Source organism: Vulpes vulpes, chromosome 4 (assembly GCF_048418805.1).
Source record: "Vulpes vulpes isolate BD-2025 chromosome 4, VulVul3, whole genome shotgun sequence".
Lineage (NCBI taxonomy): Eukaryota > Metazoa > Chordata > Mammalia > Carnivora > Canidae > Vulpes > Vulpes vulpes.
The window spans coordinates 26,466,013-26,487,070 of record NC_132783.1 but is presented as its reverse complement, the minus strand read 5'-3'; positions in this window follow the sequence as shown (position 1 = coordinate 26,487,070).

Below are 21,058 nucleotides of genomic sequence, written 5' to 3'. Positions count from 1 at the left end.
CACATTGGGATCCCTGCATGGAAAGCCATAAACTACCAGAACTGGAACAGGAAGAAATAGCAAATCTGAACAGGCCAATAACCAGGGAGGAAATTGAAGCAGTCATCACAAACCTTCCAAGACACAAAAGTCCAGGGCAAGATGGCTTCCCTGGGGAATTGTATCAAACGTTTAAAAAAGAAACCATACCTATTCTACTAAAGATGTTTGGAAAGATAGAAAGAGATGGAGTACTTCCAAATTTGTTCTATGAGGCCAACATCACCTTAATTCCGAAAGCAGATAAATACCCCACCAAAAAGGAGAATTATAGACCAATATCCCTGATGAACATGGATGCAAAAATTCTCAAGAAGATACTAGCCAATAGGATCCAACAACACATTAAGAAAATTATTCACCATGACCAAGTAGGATTTATCCCTGGGACACAAGGCTGGTTCAACACTCGTAAAACAATCAGTGTGACTCATCATATCAGCAAGAGAAAAACCAAGAACCATATGACCCTCTCATTAGATGCAGAGAAAGCATTTGACAAAATACAGCATCCATTCCTGATCAAAACACTTCAGAGTGTTGAGATAGAGGGAACTTTCCTCAACATCTTAAAAGCCATCTACGAAAAGCCCACAGCAAATATCATTCTCCGTGGGGAAGCACTGGGAGCCTTTCCCCTAAGATCAGGAACAAGACAGGGATGTCCACTCTCACCACTGCTATTCAACATAGTACTGGAAGTCCTAGCCTCAGCAATCAGACAACAAAAAGATATTAAAGGCATTCAAATGGCAAAGAAGAAGTCAAACTCTCCCTCTTCACCGATGACATGATAATCTACACAGAAAACCCAAAAGCCTCCACCCCAAGATTGTTAGAACTCATACAGGAATTTGGTAGCGTGGCAGGATACAAAATCAATGCCCAGAAATCAATGGCATTTCTATCCACTTATAATGAGACTGAAGAAAGAGAAATTAAGGAGTCAATCCCATTTACAATTGCACCCAAAATCATAAGATATCTAGGAATAAACCTAACCAAAGAGGTAAAAGATCTATACCCTAAAAACTATAGAACACTTCTGAAAGAAATTGAGGAAGACACAAAGAGATGGAAAAATAGTCCATGCTCATGGATTGGCAGAATTAACATTGTGAAAATGTCAATGCTACCCAGGGCAATTTACACGTTTAATGCAATCCCTATCAAAGTACCATGGACTTTCCTCAGAGAGTTAGAACAAATTATTTTCAGATTTGTGTGGAATCAGAAAAGACCCCGAATAGCCAGGGGAATTTTAAAAACGAGAACCATAGCTGGGGGCATAACAATGCCAGATTTCAGGTTGTACTACAAAGCTGTGGTCATCAGGACAGTGTGGTATCGGCACAAAAACAGACACATAGATCAATGGAACAGAATAGAGAATCCAGAAGTGGACCCTCAACTTTATGGTCAACTAATATTCGATAAAATAGGAAAGACTATCCATTGGAAGAAAGACAATCTCTTCAATAAATGGTGTTGAGAAAATTGGAGATCCACATGCAGAAGAATGAAACTAGACCACTCTCTTGCACCATACACAAAGATAAACTCAAAATGGATGAAAGATCTAAATGGAGACAAGATTCCATCAAAATCCTAGAGGAGAACACAGGCAACACCCTTTTCGAACTTGGCCACAGTAACTTCTTGCAAGATACATCCACAAAGGCAAAAGAAACAAAAGCAAAAATGAACTATTGGGACTTCATCAAGATAAGAAGCTTTTGCACAGCAATGGATACAGTCAACAAAACTAAAAGACAACCTACAGAGTGGGAGAAGATATTTGCAAATGACGTATCAGATAAAGGGCTAGTTTCCAAGATCTATAAAGAACTTCTTAAACTCAACACCAAAGAAACAAACAATCCAATCATGAAATGGGCAAAAGACATGAAGAGAAATCTCACAGAGGAAGACATGGACATGGCCAACATGCACATGAGACAATGCTCTGCATCACTTGCCATCAGGGAAATACAAATCAAAACCACAATGAGATCCCACCTCACACCAGTGAGAATGGGGAAAATTAACAAGGCAGGAAACAACAAATGTTGGAGAGGATGCGGAGAAAAGGGAACCCTCTTACACTGTTGGTGGGAATGTGTACTGGTGCAGCCACTCTGGAAACTGTGTGGAGTTCCTCAAAGTGTTAAAAATAGACCTGCCCTACGACCCAGCAATTGCACTGTTGGGGATTTACCCTAAAGATTCAGATGCAATGAAACGCCAGGACACCTGCACCCTGATATTTCTAGCAGCAATGTCCACAATAGCCAAACTGTGGAAGGAGCTCGGTCTCCATCGAAAGATGAATGGATAAAGAAGATGTGGTCTATGTATACAATGGAATATTACTCAGCCATTAGAAACGACAAATACCCACCATTTGCTTCAACATGGATGGAACTGGAGGGTATTATGCTGAGTGAAATAAGTCAGAGAAGAACAAAAATAATATGTTCTCATTCTTTTGAGGAATATAGATAATAGTGAAAGGGAGTAGAAGGCAAAGGTGAAGAAATGGGTAGGAAATATCAGAAAGGGATACAGAACATAAAGACTCCTAACTCTGGGAAATGAACTAGGGGTGGTGGAAGGGGAGGAGGGCGGGGGGTGGGGGTGAATGGGTGACGGGCACTGAGGGGGACACTTGACGGGATGAGCACTGGGTGTTTTTCTGTATGTTGGTAAGTTGAACACCAATAAAAATTAATTTATTAAAAAAAGAAAAAATTTATTTCTCACAAACAGAGCATGTTGCAGCATTAAACAAATCTTCCTCATTTCTCACATTTGCATAATGACTTTCTCGGATCTAATCCCCAAATATGTTAACATCAGTCTTAAATTCCCGTTCTGTTAGGTGATACTCCTACGTCTATATCCTGACACTGTTGCACAGTGATGTTCAGAATTCACAATCAGGGTTTGCTAAACCTGCCTGTATCTCTAACTGCTACCCCAAAGTTCTTATCAATATTTTTCCCTACTTGAAAGTGTCTCCCCACTGAGGACATCGCTTCCCCTAAAGTCCTGTCAATTGAAGGCTATGTCCTCCATTGCCCTCTTCCCACAAATGCCTGGAACGCAGAAGGCAAGAGGTGGGGAGAGGTGGGTGGGGGTGGGGGCATAGTTGTTCCTCTGGAGGCTCAGGAATTGTAACAAGACCTGTAATCATTGCTGTGACCAGGCTCTCTCCCTCCTCCTTTCTAAAATTTCATGTTTTTTACAATAATCTTGAGGAATTACCCATATGTATTGCACTCACTATATTCCTCCCTACTTATAAGCCTTTTATTACTCCTTTGTGTTTCCTCTTATTCCTTGAAGACTTACACCACAATTCTTATCAAAATCCTTGATAATTTTATTATCTACATTGATGACTTTTGATCCTGGTGTCTCACTCAGTGACTCCATGTCCTTCTCTCCAGTGGATTTGGCTCTCAGCATGCTTCAGCTACTCACATAATCATGCCTATGTTTGTAATTACTAATTTCCACTGCCTTAAGAACCCAGCTCACCAATCACCAGCTCCTATCTTTCCAGCTTACTTCTTCTAGTACTCTAATTCCAAAAATGCCACAGACCCACTTGGACTTTCGGTCCATCATTTCTACTGCATTTTCGATGTTCTTTATGACCTCATCCTTGTGCCTTCCTTTTCAATATTACTAGCTTAAATTCCATGGAAGGTTTAATTTCTTTCAGGCATGTACCTGTAACTCCGTTATGCAATGCTCCCTTCAGAGCATTTGCTTGAATAATCACAATCCTAGTTTAAAACAAATTTCCTCCTCCTTGGGATCTGAACTCACAAAGTTTCATGCAGCTAAAGAAAAACACATACCATGTGAGTTCTGTGATCATTTGAGTCTCACCACAAGTAGGACTTTAATGGCACCCAATATATTTTTCCTATTCTGTTCACTCTTCTGCATTCCTGGAAGACTAGGCCAGACCTCTTCTCAAATTAATAATGCATCCTCACCGATCCTTACTGAGTCTATGACTTCTTATTCTTCTCCATTTCTCAGAGAAAACAAACAAATAGAAAGAAATAAGAGATGTTCCATAAACTCCTGCCACCATATTTGCTCCCCCCCTTTTAGGTTAGAAAAGGATTTGGGCACAAGATTGTCTTTTCAAAATTTTGTTTTGTTTAAAAAATACCCATATGCAGAATGGATACTTATCTCTTATTTATATAAATCTAGTATCTAAAACTTACAGGTCGAGATTCCAGTGTAAGTGCTAAATAAATGAAAGACTTCATCAATGAAGGATCAGTGAGCTAAAAATTAAAAGTTGAGAGGTAAATATTTGTCAAAGAAAGAATGCATGTCACTCTTATTTGCATTCTATTTAATCATTTATCCATAATACAAATATCCATTAACCCCTGTTGTGTCTATGAAAGTACTGAGTAAATATTTTCTGGGTGAATAAGTGAATCCATTGATAGGGAGTCAGGAGGAGGAGTTTCTAAAACATAGCACAAAATTCCAGGAAACTTTTATTTGATTTTTTTAATTTGAATTCAATTTGCTGGAGTGTCTGGGTGGGCTCAGGTCATGATCCTGGGACGCTGGGATTGAGCCCGACATCAGGGATTCCTGCTCAAGCAAGGAGCCTGCTTCTCACTCTCTGCCTCTTCCCTCTGCTCATTCTCTCTCTCTCTCAGTAAATAAATAAATAAAATCTTAAAAATAAACAAATTAAATTTGCAATATCTAGTATAACACCCAATGCTCATCACATCCCATGCCCTCCTTAATCCCCATCACCCAGTTACCCTATCCTCCCCACCCACTTTCCTTCAGCAACACTCAGTTTGTTTCCCAGAGTTAAAGAGTCTCTCATCATTTGACCAGGAAACCTTTAATAAAATAGTTAAATAATCCTTTTTCTAAGAGAGCTATTCCAACACAAGATTATGAATTATTAGTAATTATTTCCCCAAATGAAGATGATTCTATCAGTGGTATCAATGGTACTACAGAATTTACTGTATTAGATGAGATCTTTTTTTTTTTCATTTAAAAATAGTTATAATAGCCATTTTTCAGAATGATGTGCAAATATATTTTATCTTATAAGAAACTGGCCATTTATATAGTCAAAAAATCTAAATATAATCTAATATAAAAACACTGTGTCATTCATTTTTCTCTTATATAAATGGTATATTTTTAAAAAGTGGTTATATAAAATATGTGGTTAGAATAATTCTTAAAGAAAAAACTGGGTCATAGAACTAGAAGACAATATAGGAGAACACCTAGATAATCTTGGGTATGGTGATGCCTTTTTGATATAACACAAGACACAACCCATGAAAGAAATAATTGATAAGCTGAACTTCATTAAAATGAAAAGCTTTTGCTCAATGAAATTCAATGTCAAGGGAATTAGAAGACAAGGTATAGACCAGGAGAAAATATTTGCAACCAATTAAATAATGGGCCAAAGACCTTAAAATATATACAGATATAAAACAAGCATATGAAAAATAGTCCACATTATATGCCCACAGAAAAATGCAGAAGATACCACAAAATACCTAGTAGAATTCCTAAAATCTGGAACACTGGCAACACTAATTGCTGGTGAGGATGTGAAGCAATGGGAACACGCTCATACACTGCTGATGAGATGCAAAATGGTCTAGCCATATTGGAAAGCAATTTGACAGGTTCTTATAAAACTAAACGCACCATTTGATCCAGCAACCACTCTTCCTGGCATTTACTCAGAAAAGTTTTAAATGTGTCCACACAAAAACATACACATAGATCTTTAAGTCATAATTGCCAAAACTTGGTAACAACCAAGATATCCATCATTTTTTAATTTTTTTATTCTTTTTCAGTAGGTAAATGGAAAAATAACTATGGTACATCTGACAAGGGAATTTTATTCAGTGCTAAGAGGAAATCAGCTTTCAAGCCATGAAAAGACACAGAGAGACCCTAAGTACATATTACGAAGTGAATGACACCAGTTGAAAAGACTATAGACTGCGTGATTATGACTAAATGATATTCTGGAAAAAGTAAAAATATGGAAATAGTAAAAATGTCAACAGTGGCAGAAGAAAGGATAAATGTACAGAGCACATGTTTAGGGCAGTGGAACTACTCTATATGATTTTAGAATGATGGATAAGTGTCATTATATGATTGTCTAAGCCCACGGAATGCACAACAGCAAGCACTAACCTCGAGGTTAATTCTGGACTCTGGGTGATTTTGATGTTCAATGTAGATTCATCATTGGTAACAAATGCACTACCTAGTGAGTGATGCTGATAATGCAGGAGGCCACGTGTGTGTGTCAGTGGGCAATGTGTGGAAAATCTCCATGATCCTCCCAGTCCTGCTGTGAAGCTTACATTGCTCTAAAAAATAAAGTTTAAAAAAAGAATATATTTTTCAATTGCAGTTTAAGTCTGAAATGTTTTCATAATTTAAACCCAACACCGATCACCTTTTTTTCCACTAAAAGTTGAGACAAACAACTAACAAATGTGTTAGAACACATTTTTATATTATAGACATGAGACCCAATCTCAGCAAATAAAAGGCACTTAGTTGAGTTGATGATTACAACTAGCCCCATCTGCCCCATTCATGGAATGAATTACAAGTATGCTATAAAAATACATTTTTCTATAGAAGATTTATTTCCTTAAACAGCAATTTTTAAAATTTGGGACTAGTTTCCAACCAGACATTAAGAATGAACATCTCAATTTATCACCAGTTAACGTGAATGCATTACATTTGGAGAATATGTAATATCCTTATTATAGATGAGTTATATGAAGATTGCTTCCAAAGGGAAAAACGTGTTGTAGATTCTTTATATTGTCCTGTTACCAGTTTGATTCCTAGATTCAAAACAATGGATTATAAAATACATTACCACTTTTTTAAAAAAGTAACTAAGAAACTTAACTTTGATAAAATATTCAAAAGGAAATGCACTGTGCCCTTAAATCAGCATATATGCTTTGCCACTCTTGACAATGATGAACACATAGCACAGCTAAATAAAATATCATTTCCAGCAAATACCTGAATCATAGAACTCCCTATGGGATTTTCTTTCTCAGGGAGTAAAATTTAATAGTCAAAACTTTCCAAACAGAGCAAGGTGCTCTAAAAACAAAGTTTTACAAATTTTACAAGTACTACAGTTAGTTTTTTTATACAGATTAATTAGTAGTATATTAAATCTAACTGATACATGGATGACTACTGGCAAACTATGATTTAAGGAATTGTGTCAGGGTAACCCCCCTAAGGAAGCAACTTGCTTTGGGTTTTTGTGAACAAGATCCAGGACTCTGGCAGAAAAAAACCCACAAAGGCTGAAGGGGCTGCTGTTAATACTTCAAATGACCAGCATGTCTCCCAAAGGAGTGGAAGGATGGGAAGGGAAGAAAAACGACCAGGGTCCACAATCCCTTTGAATCACCTCCTTAAAACCCTTCCATTACATATCTGGTTTCGACGAGCTCTATGTCAGGTGAGGTGCAGAAAAACAGGATAGAAATGGGGATGGGAGGAAAGCTAACAAAACTACCATAAAAGTAAAAGAGAAAGAAATACCATAGGATATCATCAAGGGGAGACGGCATCAAACATCAGCAGGCATGTCCGCCCACTGGATTCTGTTCAACAGCACACCTTTAAATACTAAGGTCATATGTTGGATGTGGGAGTGTAACAGGTCTCCTTCAAGGTAGGTCTCTGGGCCTGTCTTTATAGATGCATAAGCACATCCAAGGACACTGGGTAATAAGATTTTCTTCTCTATTATCAGGCAATTTCAGTATCAAGTGATTTGCTTGTTTGATTATATTGATTTTGCATCTTAGCAGCAGGTAGAAAGAATCAGTGTGAAAAGGTCAGCATGTCAAGGGAAGAACTGCAAATCTTAGCTAATCGTTATAGTAATGAAAAATACTCAAAGTCAGTGACACTGACATACTAAAGCCAGTTGAGCTTTGTCTACCCCATTTTTGTCCAGCCCAATGCATTTTAATTACTGACTTACCTTTGTAGTACATTGCCAGCTGGAATCTTACTTAACAACTCTATGTATCTTGTTCTACTTCATAACTAACATTTTGTTTTTTAATCTTGTGTTTTGTAGGTGCACAAATTACATTAGTGTACACGTGCATTTGGAGAGTTCTTTTTATGAAATTATCACTATTTGTTCTTTTAGGTTTGACTCTGTTGAATGCAAGGCTACATTCGTTAAAAGGTCCATAGTTTGGGGCAAAATCTGAACCATCCTAGCTACAAATCCCCAAAAGCCCCTCTCATTACCCTAATGAAGAATGTGAATATGTATCAGTCAAGGTCCAAGCAGAGCAGATGGCATATTCAAAAGATTAACTGAAAGAAACGTAACTAAGGGGCTATTAAGGGAATAACCAAGGTCAAGTTAAATACCACATTTCCAGCAAAAGCAAGAAACCCCACCACCTACCCTTAGGCCCAAAGTACATGGAAAGGGCAAAGCAGGATGGTGGTCTAGCCAAACGGAAGCTAGACCCGTGTGAGAGCAGCCTTTACACAGAACCTGAGGCCAAAGGGTGAGAATGCTTCCTTCCATGAAGAAAGGGAACAAATGCTTCAGCCTCTCAGCTGCCATGCTTGGACTCTCTTCCCCCCAAACCCACTAGGAAGCCAGGCAGCAAGGGAGTGTGGGTAACACAGGTTGAGGGATCTCCTCGGACATGGAGCAGAGAGGAAACATGTAGTGCATGACTTTGATACAGCAAATGCAAGTGATAAAAAGAGGAGAAAATGTCATGTTGAATTATTTTCAAGAGATTAAAAAAAATAATAGGTAAATTTTCATTTTCCCGGTAATGACGGACTAGCTCGTAGCAATCTATATAATATCCTCTCAAAACGAAGCAAAAAACTAAGGAAAAAACTAGAAATTATTCAAACAAGCAGACAATAAAAATCAACCATCTATTTAAAGGCAATGAAAAATTAGCAAGTAAGTGTGTGCTTGAAAGGTGATTATGGCAGGAGAAGAGATGCTCACAGGGGAAGACTTGGTGCCACACGTCGCTCTTCATGACAAGCAAACATCCATTTCTAAGATGAGAGGGAATAGCTGAGAAGCTGAGCAGGATGGCTGCTAAGGGACGGAGACCATAAATGGAGTTTCTCCACATTTCTGAAGACTGGTAGGTGCAACCCAGACGCCAAGGATGCTAAGCCCGCCATGCCTGAGTAACAAGATCTCCCTGCAAGTGAGACTTGGGCAAGGGAGCACCGCTGCCTCCTCCAGGAACCCAGCGACCCCGAGGCCATGCAGGCCAGAGGGCTGGGGCCCTGCAGCAGTGGGCAGCTCCAGCACCAGGACGGCACACAGGGCTTGCCACTGAGTAGGGCCCCTTACAAATTCCCAAGAATTTCATGTAGGACTTCTGAAAACAAGTAACCACAGGAGTAAGGGAGAAGCAGAAATACACCAGGACTTAAAAGCACTAAACTCAGCCTTGATCGAGCTTGACCTGACTTGTACTAAGATGATACGTCCATATGCTGACTACAGGCTGAAGATAATGTATCATCTAGAGCTCTGAGAGTTTTTCATATTAATTAAGTCTCCGACTTCATAAGATGTTAATAGACACGGCAAGAGATACAGCTAAGAGCAAAAAACAGCAGTAGAAGTAGACTCAGTGCTGATTCAGATGTTGGAATTCTCAGACACAAATGACAAAATAATGACAACTAAGGTGCTCAGGAAAGAGCTGGTAATCTGTTAAATTTCACCAGAGAACTAGAGGCTATGAAAATGGTCTAATGTAAACTCCAGGCATAAAAAATACAGTAATGAAATTATGAACTCAAAGGTCTTATTAAACATAATATTGGCAAATGTCAGCCTACGGTCCAAGTGCAGAATACTTGATAATGGATTTTGTATTGGAACAGGTCATAGCCACGTGGTTACATAATGTGTCTGACTCTCTGTGTATTAGGATGCCCAGTTTTCTACCTGTATGTCCTAAGCATAAGATATTTCTTATCTAGTCTTTTACAAAAAAAAAAAAAAAAGTCACTCATCCATGGATTAGGTAAAGAAGAATGGAGGATTGGAATAAAGTTCAGGAGAAAATATCCAGACTAGAGCACCAGAAGAGCTTTTACATGTGAACAAAGAGAAGGAAGAAAAAGATAAAATGTGTGTATATGGAATAACGTCTAATTTATGTAATTGCAAATGAAGCAACACAGAAGAGAGAAGGTGATGCTAACATAATACTTGAAGAAATAATGGCTGAGATTTTCTAAAAATGATAAAATGCATCATCTATAGATTCAAGAATGATAGATCCCAGGCAGGTAAACACAAAGAAGCAAACTAGCATAAGACATATGAATCTGAGCATATTAAAATATAAGTTAAAAAGAAATTAGAAACTGAAAAGCAGCCAGGGGTGGGAGCATTAAGAGAAGTTTAGCCTTCATGGAGTAACAATAAAATTGACAGTTAAGTATTATCATCTTAAATGATGAAAGCCAGAAGGCAATGGAATAACCTTTAAATTCCAGAAAGAACATGACTGCCAAACAGAATTCTATATCTGTATCTTTTGGACTGAAGAATAGAAATCAATATCTCCAACCAAAATAAGATGGAGTGAATTCATCAGCAGCACACTCTCATTTGAAAGAGTTACGAAAATTACTTTTTCCAGGACAAAAATACGATAACAGAAACACTAAAATCATTAAGGTATAGAGTAATGGAAAGAAAAAATGTGTGGGCAAATATAAGTAAATTATGACCCTAAAAGCAGAAACAATAGCTCATGGAGTATAAAATGCATGTAAAATTAAAATACACGAACTACATAGAGCCTATGATCCAGAACTCCATCCCTAAAGTCCATGCGGAGGGCACTTACACACACAACCAAAAAGACAGGGATAATCAGGTTCATTAAAATAATAATTTTTCTCATCATTGAAAACAAGGTAAATGCACCTTCAGAGAATTTCTTCTAATTACAGGTAAGATGTCCAGAACAGCAAGAGACCATCATTGCACTTTAAGAGCGAGAAGGAGTCAAACTGTAAAAGCCTTTGTGTTTTTAAGCCCATTTTAGAGGCAAAGGTCTCAGGAAGGCTCAAGGTGTCAACTGACATGAAGAGAGACATTTCCCAGGGCAAAGGGGCTGGGACTGGGGAGAAGGGCTGGTCACTGTGAGCAAGCTCCCCCAGGGATGGGGAAGAGGGTGGGGTCACAGGAGCACCCTCCTCTGGGGATGGAGAGGAGGGAGGGCAGGTCACAGGAGCACCCTCCCCTGGGGATGGAGAGGAGGACTGGGTCACGGGAGCACCCTACCCCAGGGATGGAGAGGAGGGCCAGTCACAGGAGTACCCTCCCACCCGCCAGGCCCTCCCGGGGCCCTGTCCTGTGTCCTGCCCCTGGAGCATCCTGGTGTGGAGGTGGAGGGCTGGCTAGTCCGGGGGCCAGGCTGAAGGACCCTTGGGGACCCTCCCCCGCAGAGTGTCAGGGGTCCAGGGCCACCCTGAAGCCTGGCTGTGTCCTGGTTCCCACAGGAAGGGAGACACAGGCCTAGGGCAGGCACTGTTGGGCCAGAGCCAGTAGCCAAAGCCTTCGTGCAGAGCAGGGGGACCGGGAGGAGGTGGGTGGGGTGCCCCCGACCCCCGGACATCACAGCACCCCCTCACCTGCACCCTGAGCTGCCCACACCGTGCTTTCCGGGAGCTGGGCCTGGCTGCACCACCGGCCTGGCCACAGGGGGACCTGGCCCCGAGGTGCAGCGGCCTGGCTCCCAACTTTCTGGACGCTGCTGAGTGGGGACATATCTGGGTGTGAAGTGTCCTTTTTGCATCTATGTGATCACAGTTTGTCGGACACATTGATGGGTGGAATGAGCTGCTCAAAGGGGTCTTAAGGCCTGCAGGACGGGAGGCGTGTCTGGAGTGGGTTTAAAGGCTCGAGTCGGAGCATCTCCGTAATCCCCTATAAAGGCAGCAGGATTATGTCCTTGCTTTTCTTTTGGTTGCTGCACTCTCAGATTGCAGAGAATGCCTATAACTAAAGTTTGTTCTTAATTAAGTAAATTCATTCTAACCAGACCCAGAAATCCCGTGCGACTCCCTTTGAAAGGCTGCGGTACGGGGGCCGTGTTCCTGTGAGTGGCTCAACCTTCAGAGACTGTCCCCCCGTGACCGAATCCCCATCGTGCCTGCTTATGCAGCTTTCTCCTTGTTACAACCCCATCACGGAGCCAGGTGCCACCCTAGTTAAGCCTCAAAAAGACAAATCGCTCATCTTTTATTTACCGGTAACTTTTGTCAAAGCCTCGTCGGGGTGGCTTTATGTCCTGTTTCACAAGTACATCAAACTCTTTCTCTTTTTCCTTCCAACCTGGAAAGATCCACTCGGCATTCACCGCCCAGGAGGCAGAAATGCAGGTCTCTCTGTGCTGTCTTCTTACTTGCATCCTTTTTTTCTTAAATAATAAATTTATTTTTATTGGTGTTCAATTTGCCAACATATAGAATAACACCCAGTGCTCATCTGGTCAGGTGCCCCCCTCAGTGCCCGTCACCCATTCACCCCCACCCTCTGCCTTCCTCCCCTTCCACCACCCCTAGTTCGTTTCCCAGAGTTAGGAGTCTCTCATGTTCTGTCTCCCTTTCTGATATTTCCTACCCATTTCTTCTCCCTTCCCTTCTATTCCCTTTCACTATTATTTATATAACCCAAATGAATGAGACCATATAATGTTTGTCCTTCTCCGATTGACTTACTTCACTCAGCATAATACCCTCCAGTTCCATCCACATCGAAGCAAATGGTGGGTATTTGTCATTTCTATTGGCTGAGTAATATTCCATTGTATACATAAACCACATCTTCTTTATCCTTTCATCTTTCGATGGACACCGAGGCTCCTTCCACAGTTTGGCTATTGGGGACATTGCTGCTAGAAACATCGGGGTGCAGGTGTCCTGGAGTTTCATTGCATCTGAATCTTTGGGGTAAATCCCCAGCAGTGCAATTGCTGGGTCGTAGGGCAGGTCTATTTTTAACTCTTTGAGGAACCTCCACACAGTTTTCTAGAGTGGCTGCACCAGGTCACATTCCCACCAACAGTGTAAGAGGGTTCCCTTTTCTCCACATCCTCTCCAACATTTGTGGTTTCCTGCCTTGTTAATTTTCCCCTTTCTCACTGGTGTGAGGTGGTATCTCATTGTGGTTTTGATTTGTATTTCTCTGATGGCCAGGGAGGCAGAGCATTTTCTCATGTGCGTGTTGGCCATGTCTATGTCTTCTTCTGTGAGATTTCTCTTCATGTCTTTTGCCCATTTCATGATTGGATTGTTTGTTTCTTTCGTGTTGAGTTTAAGAAGTTCTTTATAGACCTGGGAAACTATCCCTTATCTGATATGTCATTTGCAAATATCTTCTCCCATTCTGTAGGTTGTCTTTTAGTTTTGTTGACTGTATCCTTTGCAGTGCAAAAGCTCCTTATCTTGATGAAGTCCCAATAGTTCATTTCTGCTATTGTTTGTTTTGCCTTCTTGGATGTATCTTGCAAGAAGTTACTGTGGCCGAGTTCAAAAAGGGTGTTGCCTGTGTTCTCCTCTAGGATTTTGATGGAATCTTGTCTCACATTTAGATCTTTCATCCATTTTGAGTTTATCTTTGTGTATGGTGCAAGAGAGTGGTCTAGTTTCATTCTTCTGCTTGTGGATGTCCAGTTTTCCCAGCACCATTTACTGAAGAGACTGTCTTTCTTCCAGTGGATAGCCTTTCCTCCTTTGTCGAGTATTAGTTGACCATAAAGTTGAGGGTCCACTTCTGGATTCTCTATTCTGTTCCATTGATCTATGTGTCTGTTTTTGTGCCAGTACCATACTGTCTTGATGACCACAGCTTTGTAGTACAACCTGAAATCTGGCATTGTGATGCCCCCAGCTATGGTTTTCTTTTTTAAAATCCCCCTGGCTATTCGGGGTCTTTTCTGATTCCACACAAATCTTAAAATAATTTGTTCTAACTCTCTGAAGAAAGTCCATGGTATTTTGAAGCAAAAGGCTCAGCAGTTTAATACCGCCTTCAGACCAGGGCATGATCCTGGAGACCCAGGATCGAGTCCCGCATCAGGCTCCCTGTGTGGAGCCTGCTTCTCCCTCTGCCTGTGTCTCTGCTTCTCTGTCTCTGTCTCTCTCTCTCTCTCTCTGCATCTCTCATGAATAAATAAAAATCTTTAAAAAAAAATCCAAATGGTCTTACATCAGTGCTTTGTTCAAAACTCCTCAGTGGTCCCTTGCTTCATTGAGAGTCTGTAGTAAGCTTGATAACTCTGCCCTCTATGGCTCCTAATTCTCATCCCTTCTCTTTTCAATTGTGCCTTCCACGTTCTGCTCCAGCATCCTATTCTCAAACATGTCAATATTGCTGCCATATCAGGTTCCTTATATCTGTTTTTCCCTTTTTCTAAGATTCTTTTTAAAAATTTATTTGAGAGAGAGAGAGAGAGAGAGAGAGAGAGAGAGAGACTGAATGAGTCGGGTGAGGTGTAAGGCAAGAGGTAGAAACAGACTCCTCACTAAGCCCAATGTATGGCTTCACCCCTGTGGCTCTAGGGAGGGCTTCAAAGGGGGCTTGACCAGAGGACTCCACCCTGGAGTGGAGGAGGGCCTCCATGAGGAGTCCACTCGAAGACACTGAGATCATGACCGGTCAGACATGTAATTGTCTGAGCTGCCCAGACACTCTGCCTCAAGGTTCTTTTTCCCTAGATATGTACATGGTTATCCCCCTCATATGCAAGGAGACTTTCCTGACCACTGTATTTAATATTATAACCTCCCACTATTTCCTAATCTCTGCTCCCTACTTTATTTTTCTCTTATCGATTATGACCTATCACCACCTGATACTATGTACTAATATTCTCTTTCCCCTACGTTCATATCTTATGCTCCCTTGTTGTACCTAAGACCTAGAACATTTGTCTGGCCAATTGTAGACTTTTAAATATTTGTGGAGTGAGCAAATGCATGTATGAAATGTGAGCACTATCGGACAGTTTTTTTTCAGTAGACATTAAGCATTTGGAATTATTTGAAGATGTTAGTGTATAATTTCACAGAGCATTTTTCCTATGTTTGGGTAATTGTGCATTATAATGTAAAGAGTATTTTTGGTCTAGTTGAGTAGCTGTTTCTATTAAACCACAAAAGTTATTGTTAGGGTTCTCCTTAGCAGCATATTAATAGGGAAAAGTAGAGAACGTAGGCTATTCACGTCACTTCCACAGTTCTCTAAAGTGAAGCCATTGTAGATGTCACTGAGAGAAGAGGAAGAGCCAAAAACAGGAGGAAGAGAAGGCGTAAAAAATATGAAGCAAGTAAGTAGCAAGTAATGTTGTGAGGTACAAATGCTCTGACTCATTTGTTCTAGTTCCTCCCACAGGAAACATTTTTCAATATTATTAAATGTGCAATTTGTTGGATAAATATCTTCAGGTATTTTGAACCATCATGAACTCTCGTGCCCACTGCCTGGCCTCATGTTAGCTCTCAGGTACCACATCCTCAATTCAGTGAAGCTAAAGTTGTATTTCAAACAATATAATATAGCAGTGGCTTCTTACCTGGTGCCTGCATTGTGTTGTTGAGGATGGGAGGGAACTCAGTAGTGACCATTACTGTGTGCTAGATATGTGTTGAGAGTTTAACTTTTCTATCACTTGATTCCTAATGAGTAATAGAATCACATTAGGGACAGATAAAATGCTAGAAATGCAGAAAATGGGATCCAAACCCTTATTTCTCTGAATTCACAATCTACAGTCTTTCCACTTTACAAGCTACATGGATATGTCTGAAGGATAAAAGTATATTTGCACTTTGCTCAGTTTGGCTGTGATTCTGCAAAAAATTGGGAGAGATGCTTGGTCTATTGGACAGAACTAATTTAGCATTTTATTTGTATGTATTATTTGTGAATTTATCAAAATAACACAAGCAGAGAGTTTGAAATATTCAAATATGCCCAGAGTACATAACAAAACATATGTTTCTGCTCCTCTTGCATCACCCAGATGCAACCATTATCTACTTTTTAAACTATTATTCTGACTTTTACACACATCTGTATTTTTAAATAAATGCGAAAACAAGTAATGTTTGATTCACCAGTTTGTGATATTATGGTTTGACTTCCTACTTTCATAAATGAGGATTTGATTGTTTGAATAATCTACCTCATTGTTGCTATGCTCCATCCTCCAGTATATTTAGTCAACATTTTTATTAAATCAAAATAGGTTTATATTATTATGTGTGTGCTCCTGCTGTTCATATCTGGGCACTATTTATATGCTGTGCTTATTTTTCATTCTTATGTTTTCTCCTAAAGTTAATAATGAGGCAATTCATTTTCATTTGCTTGATTCTCTTTGTATCTATTGCTAAAGTCCCCCACACTTCCCAGTAAAGCCTTTGTACAATTGTCATCAAGGCCAAACACATGAGGTAATCTGTCAGTTTCATTTTTTTCTTCAAAACATCTCTCCTAGGGATCCCTGGGTGGCGCAGCGGTTTGGTGCCTGCCTTTGGCCCAGGGCGCGATCCTGGAGACCCGGGATCGAATCCCACATCAGGATCCCGGCGCATGGAGCCTGCTTCTCCCTCTGCCTGTGTCTCTGCCTCTCTCTTTCTCTCTGTATGACTATCATAAATAAATAAAATTAAAAAAAAAATAAAAAAAATAAAAAAAAAAAAACATCTCTCCTAAAAATAACCATATATATTTTTTTTCTCTCTCTGAGTCCTGCTACATGACTGGCATTCTGGAACTTCTTCTTTTTTTAAACGAAAATTTATTTATTCATGAGAGACACAGATATAGACAGGGGCAGAGACACAGGCAGAGGGAGAAGCAGGCTCCCTGCAGGGAGCCCAACGTGGGACTTGGTCCCCGGGATCACACCCTGAGCCAAAGGCAGATGCTCAACCACTGAGCCATCCAGGGATGATCCCTCTGCAACACTTTTTATTAGCATAATAGAATTCTTTAGCTTTTTTCTGTTGCTGATTTTTTTCTCATGTCTTGCTTTTTCTTAATTTACTCACTTGTTATGGGAAAGAATAGCTTCCAGTACTTTCATTAAATTAAAAGCATTGTATAAAAAAATAAAAATAAAAAATAAATAAATTAATTAATTAATTAAAAGCATGGTGATTAAGTCTTACTGAATTGATCTATTATGCCGGATAAATAGTTGGCGCCCTGGAATCTCATTTGCTTACTATTTTGGAGATTGTCTTGAACTTGTTTCTTGATGAATCTCTAGTTTTCTTGATCTTGTGGTTGCCTTTGATTTGCTTGTACTGCTTAGAGGCCTCTTCCAGTCGCTCCCTGTGTAAGAATGTAGTAAAAGCAAAATTTTGAAACTTTGTATGTCTGAAAATACATTATGCTTCTTACATAGTTGGTTGATAGTTTGGCTGAGTAAAAAATTCTAGATTGGAAATAATTTTCATTCAGAAAATTGGAGGTATGTTTCATCGACATTTCCCTTCCAGTGTTGCTATTGAAATAGCCAAAGTTATTTCAAGTCATCTTTTGCAAATAAGGCAATATCTTTTCTAAGATAGTTAGATCTTTTCCAATATACTTACAGCCACTGTGTACCCATACAACCATTCTGTTTTCACTTTATGTGTGGTATTCAATAAATTACATGAGCTACTTAGCACTGCATTATTAAATGGGCTTTATTTTAGCTAACTTTGCCCAACTGTTGTCTGAGTCTTTGAGCATGTTTAAAGTGGGCTAGGCTAAGCTGTGATGTTTGGTAGTCTATTCATATTAAATGCATTTTTGACTTACAATATCTTCAGCATATGATGGGTGTATTGGGATGTAATCCCATGGTAAGTCAAAGAGCTCTGCATTCATATAAGATAACTTGGCTTTAGCCTTGTTATAATACAAACTCTCTCAAATGTGCCTGCTGTCTCTTCCCACTCCACATGCACATATCCTCTGTTAAACTCTCTTCAGTGGCTAAAACTCCACACCTTTTCCAGAGTTGGGAGAGTAGCAGTAATCTAGAGATTTCATTGTTCTCAAACTTGTTTAATTCTCTTCTTTATTTTAACAACTCCTGTTATCCCGCGTTCCAAATGTGCCTAGTAGGCTGATTACTGAGGCTTTGAAGAGTCTAGAGTCTATGTCCATTTGCTCTTAGCTTTCCTGCTTTGGGCTTCAATAATACCCACCGTCTGTCTGCTTCCCAGCTCACAAGGTTTTGTCACTATGTTTCCTCCTCTGGTTTTCCCAGCTTTGGGACTTACAACTTGAAAACATTTGATTTACCATTTTGTTTGTGGGTTTTGGGAAGCAAAATTATATATATCCCAGAACTAAAAAATGATTTTCAATCTCAAAAGCTCTTAGAATCAAAAGAAGTGAATGTTAAGGTATAAAAACATAAAAAGAAAGGCATGAGTTGACTTACCTAATAATAATAATGAGGACAAAAAAAGCTGCTAAGTATATGGTGTTATGGATCAAGTGCACTTTCCATGCTTTATCTCATTTCAACCTCAGAACATCTATTACAGATAAATACTATTAATAGCTCATTTGCAAAAAAGGAAGCTGAAACACAGAGTGTTCAGCTAATTTGCCCTACTTCACAGATCTAGTATAAGGTGGAGCTCAAAATGAAACTCAAAATTCTGGTTCCAGGCTTTTAGCTATTTACCCCTTTGTCATATGTCCTCACCACATTATTATACTGAAAGGACAGAGTTGATTCACTTGGGTCATGATGAACCCTAAATATTTGGATTCTGTAGTTGCTGTGATAAAAGCCAAAATGATTTTGATTCTGATTAAAAATGGAGTCAGTGTAATTTATTACTTACTGATGTCAAAGGGGAGTAGATCATTGCATATTAGGAAGACCAACCTCTATAGTAAATATAGTTACTTAATGCTTCTTAATTTTATAGTATAGTGTAGTGTAGAAAACTGTACCTATGCATTATCAGTAAATTGAAGTATTATCAGTTCTCTGTCAGTTACCTGTGATAGCTATACAGTATTTGGTTTAAAAAGGATCTATTAGAAGAAGAAGAAGAAGAAGAAGAAGAAGAAGAAGAAGAAGAAGAAGAAGAAGAAGAAAAAGAAGAAGGGGAAGAAGAAGAAGAGAAAGAAGAAGAAGAAGAAGAAGAAGAAGAAGAAGAAGAAGAAGAAGAAGAAGAAGAAACAGTAATAATGTTATGCATTATTTTAAGTGCAGCCAAGGTATATGCATTATAAGCCTAGTTAGATATAAACTGCATTTATTAAGATGTGTATGACATTGATTAATAAAATTAATCTACCAGAATAGTTACACCTGTAACCTACAATATTCTGGAAGATTTATTCTCTTCAATGAATTTGTTGGAGCATATACAGTCATTCAGTATTATCCATGATGCTTTGTGCTACAAGCAATTGAAAACCACAATCAAATTTGAAATAAACTGATTCATCATCTCAAATAAAGAAATCAAAGGAAAGATGGTTCCATCTGGTTAGTTCAGCTCAGTATATGTCTGAGCACCCAGACTCTATTTACCCTATCCTGCCGTTCTGTGTGGCATCTTTGCAGATTTGCATGTATCCTGAGGGATCGTGAGGGATCCTGAGGGATCATGAAGTCCAGGTCTTACCAATATATGAAGATGCCCAGGAGTGTATGAGGGGCTATCTATTTCTATTTCTCTTAAGGATTAGAGAATTATCCCATAAAACGCTAGCCCAAAATTGGTTCCCATGGTCACAATGGAGGCACATGACCTTTCCTGACATAAAAATTGATTAAGGTGCTATAAACTACCATGGCCAATTGGAAATATGATGGATATCTAAAAATATGATGGATAAAAGGAGCAATGGATATGCGATTTGCATTGCCTTTTTAAAAATTGAAGTATAACTAACATATAATGTTATAGTGTTTTCAGGTGTACAGTATATTGATTCAACAATTCTGTTACTTAAGGGTTAAGACCATGATAGTATGGTCACCATCTTCCCCGTACAATGTTGTTACAGTATTATTGACTATATTCCTTATGCTGTACTGTTTATCTCTATATTTAGTTATTTTATAACTGGGAGCCTGTACCTTATAATCATTTTTATCTAGTTCACCCATCCTCACCCACCTCCCCTCCAACAACCACCAGTTTGTTTTTTATATATATGTCTGTTTAAAAAAATCTGTTTTAGTTTTCTTCTCTCTTTGTTTCTTTATTTGTTCATTTGTTTCATTTTTAAGGTTCACATATAAGTGAAATTGTATGTTATTTGTCCTTTTCTGATTTATTTCACTTGACATAATACCTTCTAGGTATATCATGTTGTTTTGTTTTTGTGAATCACAAAATCTTTTACAGCTGAAATAATATCTAAATATAAAATTTTTATTATACACACACACACACACACACACACACCGCATCTTCTTTATCCATTCATATATCAATAGACACTTGAGTTGCTTCCATATTTTTGCTATTGTAAATAATAGTGCAAAGACATAGAGGTCTATATATATTTTTTCAAATTAATGGTTTTTTTTGTTTGGGTAAATACCTAGAAGTAGGATCGCTGGAACATATGGTATTTCTATTTTTAATTTTTGAGGAGGCTTCATACTGTTTTTCACAGTGGATGCACCAATTTACATTCCCACCAACAACGTATGAGGGTTCCTTTTTCTGCCCATCTTCACCAACATTTGTCATTTCTTGTCTCAATTCAGGCCATGCTGACAATGTCAGGTAATAACTTGTTGTGCTTTTGATTTGCATTTCCTTGATGGTAGTGATGTAGAGTACCTTTTCTTGTGTCTGTTGGTGAATTGCCTTTTAAACATTTAATGAAATAAATTCATAC